Raw genomic sequence first — 7,987 nt, 5'->3', positions numbered from 1 at the left:
TGTTCTTCATTTTTTTATGATACCCTGCATCATTTTCATATTATTATTTAGTCTCAAAATGTTTAATTTTAGTTCACCATGATATTCTGTTATAGCCTCCTGCAATTTTAACATTGTTTCCTAAATCATATTCAATGTTGTGTTCATGTCCTGCATTACAGCTGAACTACTCAACTAGCATTTCCTCTATTGAACATTGAGTTGCTGGGGAGGCAGTCCCTGCAGCCATTGTAGCAGTTTAATTTTTACCTCCTTTTGTCGTTGTTGTGGTAGCAGTGCTCGACATTTCTATTTTGCTTTTCTATTATATTAGAGATTCTATTCCAAATTACCCTTAAGAGGTCCTTACTATAGCTTAATTCTATATATCGTGTATTTTAGAGTAGTATTTTAACAGTTTAATTGTATTTTCTATCACACTAATATATAAAGATATACAGTCTATATATGTCTTCCTTACAAGTTACAAGTTATTAATTATTTAATATTTAATAAATATTAATTATTTAATTCAATTTAGCAGGTTAAGAACTAATAACAAATAATAAATAGCAATATATATATTTACAGCAGCACAAAGCTTACAACTTCAGCCTGATGATGGTGAATGTGATTTCACCGAAACGTCACATAGACACTCAAAATATTACGCGGGGCAAAAACCGAACTCAGAAATATATATATATATGTGTGTGTGTGTGTGTGTGTGTGTGTGTGTGTGTGTGTGTGTGTGATGGTCTTGGTATATTCGGGTTTCTTCCCATGTAGGATTTGGAAATTTCTGGCGACGTTTCGACGAGGTCCCACTCGTCATCTTCAGGCTGGTGTTTCTGTCCTTGTTCTCAGGCGAACACTGCGAGACCTGAGCTGCCTTCCTTCTATAAATACTGGTGGCTGGGTGTGGTTTGATGGCTCAGCTATTGCCTGCTGTGTAGCTTGCAAGTTCCAACTACTCAGGATATCACGCCTAATCTACAACCATTAACTAATCAGCATACCTCAGCTACATCAACGACCCCAATTGTTACCCCACAGTCTCACCAAGAAGTTTCTACACAGCAGGCAATTGCTGAGCCATCAAACCACACCCAGCCACCAGTATTTATAGAAGGAAGGCAGCTTCTGAACTCATAGGGGGCTAATTGCCATTAGCCCGGCATAACACTTTAACTTTCTTCTTCTTCCGATTTCACGTTCTCCTTTCACTCACCGCTATGCCACAATTTTGAAGCTCCTTTTTCACTGCCAGGATTTGGTCTCTAAATAACCAGCTCCCTGGCGCTGCCACGAGTTGCCTGTCTGCTCCACCACGAGCGGCAGTTCTGTCAACTCGCCCCTCCACCGCGCTGAGAGCATCCGCTGTGCCGTGAGCCTCTGCCACACCGCGAGTGGCCTGCCTGCTCCGCCATGAGTGGCAGCTCCATCGGATCGCCCCTTTACTGCGCTGCTGCACTGCTCCCCAGTGCAACCACGAGTAGTCTGTCTGCTCCGCCATGAGTGACAGCTCCATCGGTTTGCCCCTCTACCACGATGCGAGCCTTGCTGTGCCGCCAACCCACTGTGCCAGCAGCCTGCACCGCACTGACAGCCCCCACTGAGCCCCCAGCCCCCACTGTGCTGCTCCTTGGCGCTGCCACGAGTGGCCTGCCTGCTCTTCCGTAAATGGCAGCTTCGTCAGCTCACCCCTCTACGTTGCCCGCACATGCGCAGAACAAAAAAAATGGTGATTTTTACAGGAATCCTGCCAGTTTCACATGCACGCCGTGTGTACGACCAGAGGAAATGGAGTGACTCTACGAGCGCTGTTTCCGCCACTGGAACGGCATTTCTGACCGTTCCAGGTGTTGCCCATCCCTGGGGGTGGACCATGGATATTGAAAATAACCAGAGTGTTACATAAGTGGTATTTTACTCCTGTTCAACTCGCACACTTTCAGCAGAATGTCAATGGGAATTGTTGGCACGGGTGTCAAGATAAAGGAGTGTTTATGCATATGTTTTGGGAATGCCCGATAGTGCAGGAATTTTGGCAAAAAGTGAAAGAGGATATCAATAGAATGCTAAATATACAATGGACAATCACTAAGGAAATGGCAGTACTAGTTAAAAGCAATGCGATGGGAGAATTTAGAGAAATAAAAAAAGCAGCAATAGAAAGCGCTCAAGCAGTAATAGTTTTGGGTTGGAAGGATGCGACAAAATGGACAATGCAAAATTGGTATAGGTACACGGTGGACCATATTCAATTTGAAATAATGGATAAAAGGATAAATTCGGATAATGAAACTGAGTTGGGACAGCTGATGGGATGGTGGGACAAGGTAAGACGATATATGACGAGCAGAATCCGAGACCAAGCTACAAGAAATAAATTGGAATCACTCTATAATATGTAAATATATATATTGCTCTTGAGTCAAGTGGACTATACAAGGAACACCCCCAATTTGGTGGTGGGGAATGTGTGTGTGTCTGGGTGGTGGGCACATTTCACTATGCACTGTTTTATGTTGTGTGTAATATAAATTTGTTAAAAAATTAATTTAAAAAATTATTTAAGAAAATAACCAGAGTGGTCTATGTGGTGAACTTACAGGTGTGGGGATGAGGGATGAACCTTAACCTGGGGAACTGTTGGAAAAGTTAGTATCGGTTTTACTACAGTTTATGTCTCTGTCAATAAATTCTAACTTGGAAAAAGGCCAAGGTTTGGATTCTGATCTATTTATGTGATGTTTATTGAGACGCTGACATTAAATCGATCCTTATCTAATCCCACTGCCCTAGTTAGAGCACTGATTGGAGTCCTGAGTGCCAGCCACTGTTCCTAGCATTGGGCAGTGGAAAGACTCAGGTGTAATGGAGAAGAAAGTGTTAACCAAGGAACCAGCTGCGGGAGGAACTAAATTTTTCAATCCTCATCCCCTGGAGACACGGTTGAATTGGAAGCTACGGAGGGGGAGCGACCAGCCTTTTTACCCGGGAAGAGCTGACCTTCATTGGAGAAGAAGGGGGTTCGAGGCCAAGGTTTGGACTCTGATTTATTTCTTGGGTGTTTATTGGGACTTTGACACCGTGCTGATAAAAGACCAGGAGCTATAGATGTAATGACTGGGGAGGAGCTGGGAGGGAGCGCAGGAAAAGCGACGAATCCCATTAGAGGAATTTAACAAGCTAGCAACCTTATATAAGCGGGAACCACACAATTTGTGGGTGAGAGCGTTTAATGGGTTACAGAATAAAGATGTTGCGTTTTTCGTCGTGGTTCCTTCCAGTAGGCTTTCTTCTAATATTGATCCAGGAGATCCCGAAGAAACCTAGTTAATCACCAGCTGCGTCCAGACATTCAGATGTTGGAGATTCCCTAGAATTCAGCATGGGAGAGATTTAATGAGAAGGAGTGGTGTCATTTCATTTCCCCAGTTCCTCCTCTTTGGCATCTATGTTAGGTTCTGAATGATGCATAGACCTGGGCCTGGGATGAATTCCCCATGAAAACTACAGAAGATGCTTTGGATTTGTTCAACACTCAGTCCTCAGGGCTATTTGTCCAACTGGGACATTTAGGAGTAGCCAGAAGAGCAGAGAGAAATATGTGGCTATTGGGAGTCTTCTCATAATGCCTAAATCCTGGAATCCTGTGGAAGAAAATCAACTGAAGGCCAATCGTTGTGCATCAAAATGACTTACCAGCAAAGTCTAGCCATCTTCCTTGAAGGGCAAAATATACCAGGAGCCCTCCTAGAATTCCCCTTTGGGAGCAAGAAAAGGAGAAAGTAGCATGAGACATGTTCTGCCTGATGGGACACATGAGCAGCAACGAAAGACAAACAAACACACAGAGAGAGATTGGGGGTTTTCGAGACACAAAATATATTGCCTTACAAATTGGCTGAGAGCTGCAATGATGGCAGAAGAATGTCTCTTTATGATCAAAAGGTTGGCATTAGCTGCACTCGTTGGCAGGGGATGAAGTGAGCCATTTGGTTGAGCTACAACCACCAGCACTGTGGTGAACCCCGAGAAAAGGGGCAGGTGGGTGTTAAGGTCCATGGAAATAGCCCCCCATGGTTTCTCAGGCACCAGCAAGGGTTGCAGCAATCCTGGCAGGGTTCCCATGGTGGTGTTGGCCTGCCGGCAATGCACACAGGTGTTCACATACGAGTGAACATTATCTCGGATCCGAGGCCACCAAAACTTCTGAGAGACCAACTCGAAGGTCTTGAAAAACCTGAAGTGACCAGCGGCAGAATTATCATGGCACTGAGACGGAGCAGCCCTGTTGGGACATACAGTTTCCCATGGTACCGGAACAGACCTTTGGAGAACGTTCAGGGGGAGTCAGGGCTGAGCTCTTGTTTCCATTGGTCCACGACACTGTCCTGCTGTTGCATCTCCTGAATCTGCCAACGTAGATCCACAGGATCATGCGTGACACGGCAATGGATTCTGCGGGCAGAATGGTCTGCAGAGGGACCAGCTCTTTGGTGTGGAAGAACTCTGGTTTATGGGGCAGGGCATCCGCTCAGGGATTGTGACAGTTCAGCGTGTACCAGATCTGGAAATTAACCAGGTGAAAAAAGAACGACCACCGGATTTGTCGTTGGTTCCACTTTCTGGCTGTCTGCAGAAATTCCAGGTTCTGGTGATCCATTCAGACATCAACCTGGTGCCGCGCTCCTTTGAGGTGGTGCCTCCACATCTCAAAAGCAGACTTGACCCCCAACAACTCCTTCTCCCAGATGGTATAGTTCTTTTCCGAAGACGTCAGCTTTCGGGAGTGGTAAGTGAATGGGAACAAGGGGCCACTATCCTGGCAGGCCTGAAGTAGCACGATCCTGACAGTAACATTCGAGATGTCATTCTCCACAAGGAACAGGCGGTGTGGATCTTGGTGCTGCAGGATGGGTTCCTGTAGACACGGACGCCTGCTGCTCAGTCTCACCCCACTGGAAGGGCACCTTCTTCTGCAGAAGCCGAGTGAGGGGCGCAGTCAGTGTGATAAACCCCGGGGTGAAGATGTGCTAATAATTGGCAAAGCCTAACAGTCTCTGCACATCTTTCATCTGCTGCAGGTGTTTCCAGGTTTTCAGGGCCTTGACTTTGCCAGGACTCATGGCGATGCCCTCTGGAGAGATGATGTACCTCAAGAACTCAATGGTCATTTGAAAGAACTGGCACTTCTCCAGCTTCACGTACAAGTGATATTCACGCAGGCGCTGCAGAACTCAACGTAGGTGCTCTAAGTGGCTGGACTGTGTAGGGGAATAGACCAAAATGTCACCTAGGTAGAGCATGACAAGGTGGTCCAGCATATCCCAAAAAACGTCGTTCATCAGATGCTGGATGACCACCAAGGCATTGGTGAGCCCAAAGGGCATGACAGTATATTCAAAGTGCCCATACTGGGCCCCGAACGCTATCTTCCATTTGTCGCCCGTCCAAATATGCAACAAGTTTTCCCGCGCTCCGCGGATCAATCTTGGTGAAGATCTTGGCGGACTGCAGACATCCATGAGCAACGGGATCCGGAGCAATGGGTACCGATTACACAGGATGATGGCATTGAACCGCCGGTAGTTGCAACACAGTCTATGCTGACCGGTCCAGAACAGGACGCGCGCAGAGAAGGGTAAGGACAAGAGTTGGATGAACCTCTTGGCCTGATTTTTATTGACAAAGTCCTTCAGGGCCACGAGCTCAGACTCGGACATGGGATACAGATGGCCTACTGGGAGCTTGCTGTTGGGGAAGAGGTCGATGGTGCAGTCATATGGCTAGTATGGCGGCATCCGATCTGCCTCCTTCCCATCGAAGACATTGATAAATTCGGTGAGGCTGGCCGGCAAGGAGGCTTCGGGTTTGCCAGGCCCCTGAGTGGTGCAGATGAGGCTGGGAAGGCTGGGGGAGCCGGCTGGGCCATCTGGTGTTGCAAGCCTGCTACTGTTTGGGCTAGAGTTTGTAAATCCTGACACAACAGAAACTCCTCCATGGCTGCAGCAGTAGCTGTGTGTTTGTATAGGTAGAAATTATTCTGTTCTGCCTGACCGGACAGACAAGCAGCAAGGAAAGGCAAACACACACATACACACAAAGACTGGGGGTTTCCGAAACACAAAATATATTGCTTTACAAATTGGCAGAGAGCCACAAGGATGGCAGGAGAATGTCTGTTTATGACCAAAAGGTCAAGGTTATCTGCCAAGCTGATAAAAAATGTCTCACCCCCCCTCCCCAAGGTTTGAAAGAAATGTCTCCAAACTGGGCTGCAGCAAAGCTACTCACTCTATTGTTCAAGAGCGACAGTCTTTCGACAAGTGTCAAAAAACTGGGTTGTTTTCCAAAGATACAAGATGTTTGTTTAGAGACGAAACGCAAGGTCTGTTTCTTGTTCTCTGTTAACCACGAACGATAACTCCTGCAAAGAGCCTCCCACAAAACCTCCCCTTTTAAGCCTGCTGCAGCACTCTCTAATTCAGCCATCCCCAAACTACGGCCCGCGGGCCACATGCGGCCCGCTGAAGCCATTTATCTGGCCCGCGGGTCTTTTCCAAGGCCGCACTGGAAAAGCAGTGAGAACGTCCCCCTCAATCTCATCTCACCCGAGGTAAAGTAAGGCTTGCCGAAAGCCGAGCTGGGCACAACACACACACATACACGCACACACCCGCCTCCTCCTCCTCTTTGAGTTGCTAGCTCCCGTTTTCTGATTGGGGATTGAATGGGAGTCCGGGGTCGGAGGGTGGAGGCTTGTCAGGTGAGTCCTCCGCGGGGAGAGAAGAGGGAGGGTGAAAGAGGAAAAAGAGAGAGAGAGAAGTGGAGAGAAAGAAAGAGAAGGGAAAGAGAAGGGAAAAAGAGCGAGGGAAAGAAGCGGAGAGGAAGGAAGGAAGGAGGGAAGGGAGGGAGGGAAGGAAGGAAGGAAGGGGGAGAAAGAGAGGGAGAGAGAAAGAGAGGGAGAGAGAAAGAAATAAGGTATGTGTAGTATGCATAGGTATCTGTTCACAGGGTTTTTTATAGTTCAGCCCTCCAACAGTCCGAGGGACAGTGAACTGGCCCCCTATGTGAAAAGTTTGGGGACCCCTGCTCTAATTACTCCCAGCTATGCTTTAAGATCTTCTTCTGTGTCCCCTGTCCTACCATCATCCTTCACACCCAGACATTGAGGATGGGGTCATTAATCACCCCCACCTCATCTGACGCAGACGAGGCTCTAGCTGGGGGTGCCACAAGCCAAGCAGGGGCCTCCACCTCTCCAGCACCTTCAGTTTCCATCTCTCCTTTCCCTTCACTGTCTGAACCCTTCGAGGGCCACACAGGTCTCCGATGCTCCGACGGACCCAGCTCCTCCGGTTCAACATCTGTTACCAAAGGAGCTGGCCATGAGCCAAACACAACAAGGCACATCTTGAACTCCACTCTTGAGTCTCAAACCAACCCTGAAATATCTCCCAAACGGCCCTTACCTTTGCCAGAGAAAATGGAAATTCCAATCAAACAAAGTTCCCCCTTGGCCTGTGAAGAAACACCATGAGACAATTGTGACAGCTGAAACCTCCAGGATTTGAGCAAAGCTGCCCCACAAAACACCTTCCCTCAGCGGGGAGAATGAATTTTTCCCCGGGACCCAGCTGTTTCTCCAGAGCTCTCTTTGAATCCTCTGGATCAGTGGCTCCCCACCATATAAGACTCACTTATGCCGCCAGGCATAAGGGGAGTTGAGATAGCCCTTCCCCCCAGGCCATTACAAGTTATGCATGGTATGTTGTGTTTATGTTTGGTTTTATAATAGGGGTTTTTAGTTGTTTTTTATTATTGGATTGTACATGTTGTGTTTATTATTGTTGTTAGCCGTCCCGAGTCTACGGAGAGGGGCGGCATACAAATCCAATAAAAATTATTATTATTATTATTATTATTATTATTATTATTATTATTATTATTATTATTATTTCCAAGATCCAAGGAGGCTCCTATTGAAGGAGAAGCA

The 7,987-nt window shown here is 47.1% G+C and overlaps 1 long non-coding RNA gene across 1 annotated transcript; it reads right to left on the bottom strand.

Annotated features, from left to right (window-relative positions):
• Window positions 1-3,237: 3,237 nt before the first annotated feature.
• On the bottom strand, window positions 3,238-7,513 carry LOC139163161 (uncharacterized). The gene is made up of 3 exons (XR_011558433.1): window positions 7,464-7,513; window positions 3,691-3,752; window positions 3,238-3,364 (listed from the first exon to the last, which is right to left on the bottom strand). It is a non-coding gene; the product is annotated as an uncharacterized lncRNA (long non-coding RNA).
• Between the last annotated feature and the right edge of the window lie 474 nt (window positions 7,514-7,987).

This window comes from Erythrolamprus reginae, chromosome 2, assembly GCF_031021105.1.
Source record: "Erythrolamprus reginae isolate rEryReg1 chromosome 2, rEryReg1.hap1, whole genome shotgun sequence".
NCBI lineage: Eukaryota > Metazoa > Chordata > Lepidosauria > Squamata > Dipsadidae > Erythrolamprus > Erythrolamprus reginae.
Note: the sequence above shows the minus strand (reverse complement) of the source record. Positions and strands in the feature narration are given on the sequence as shown.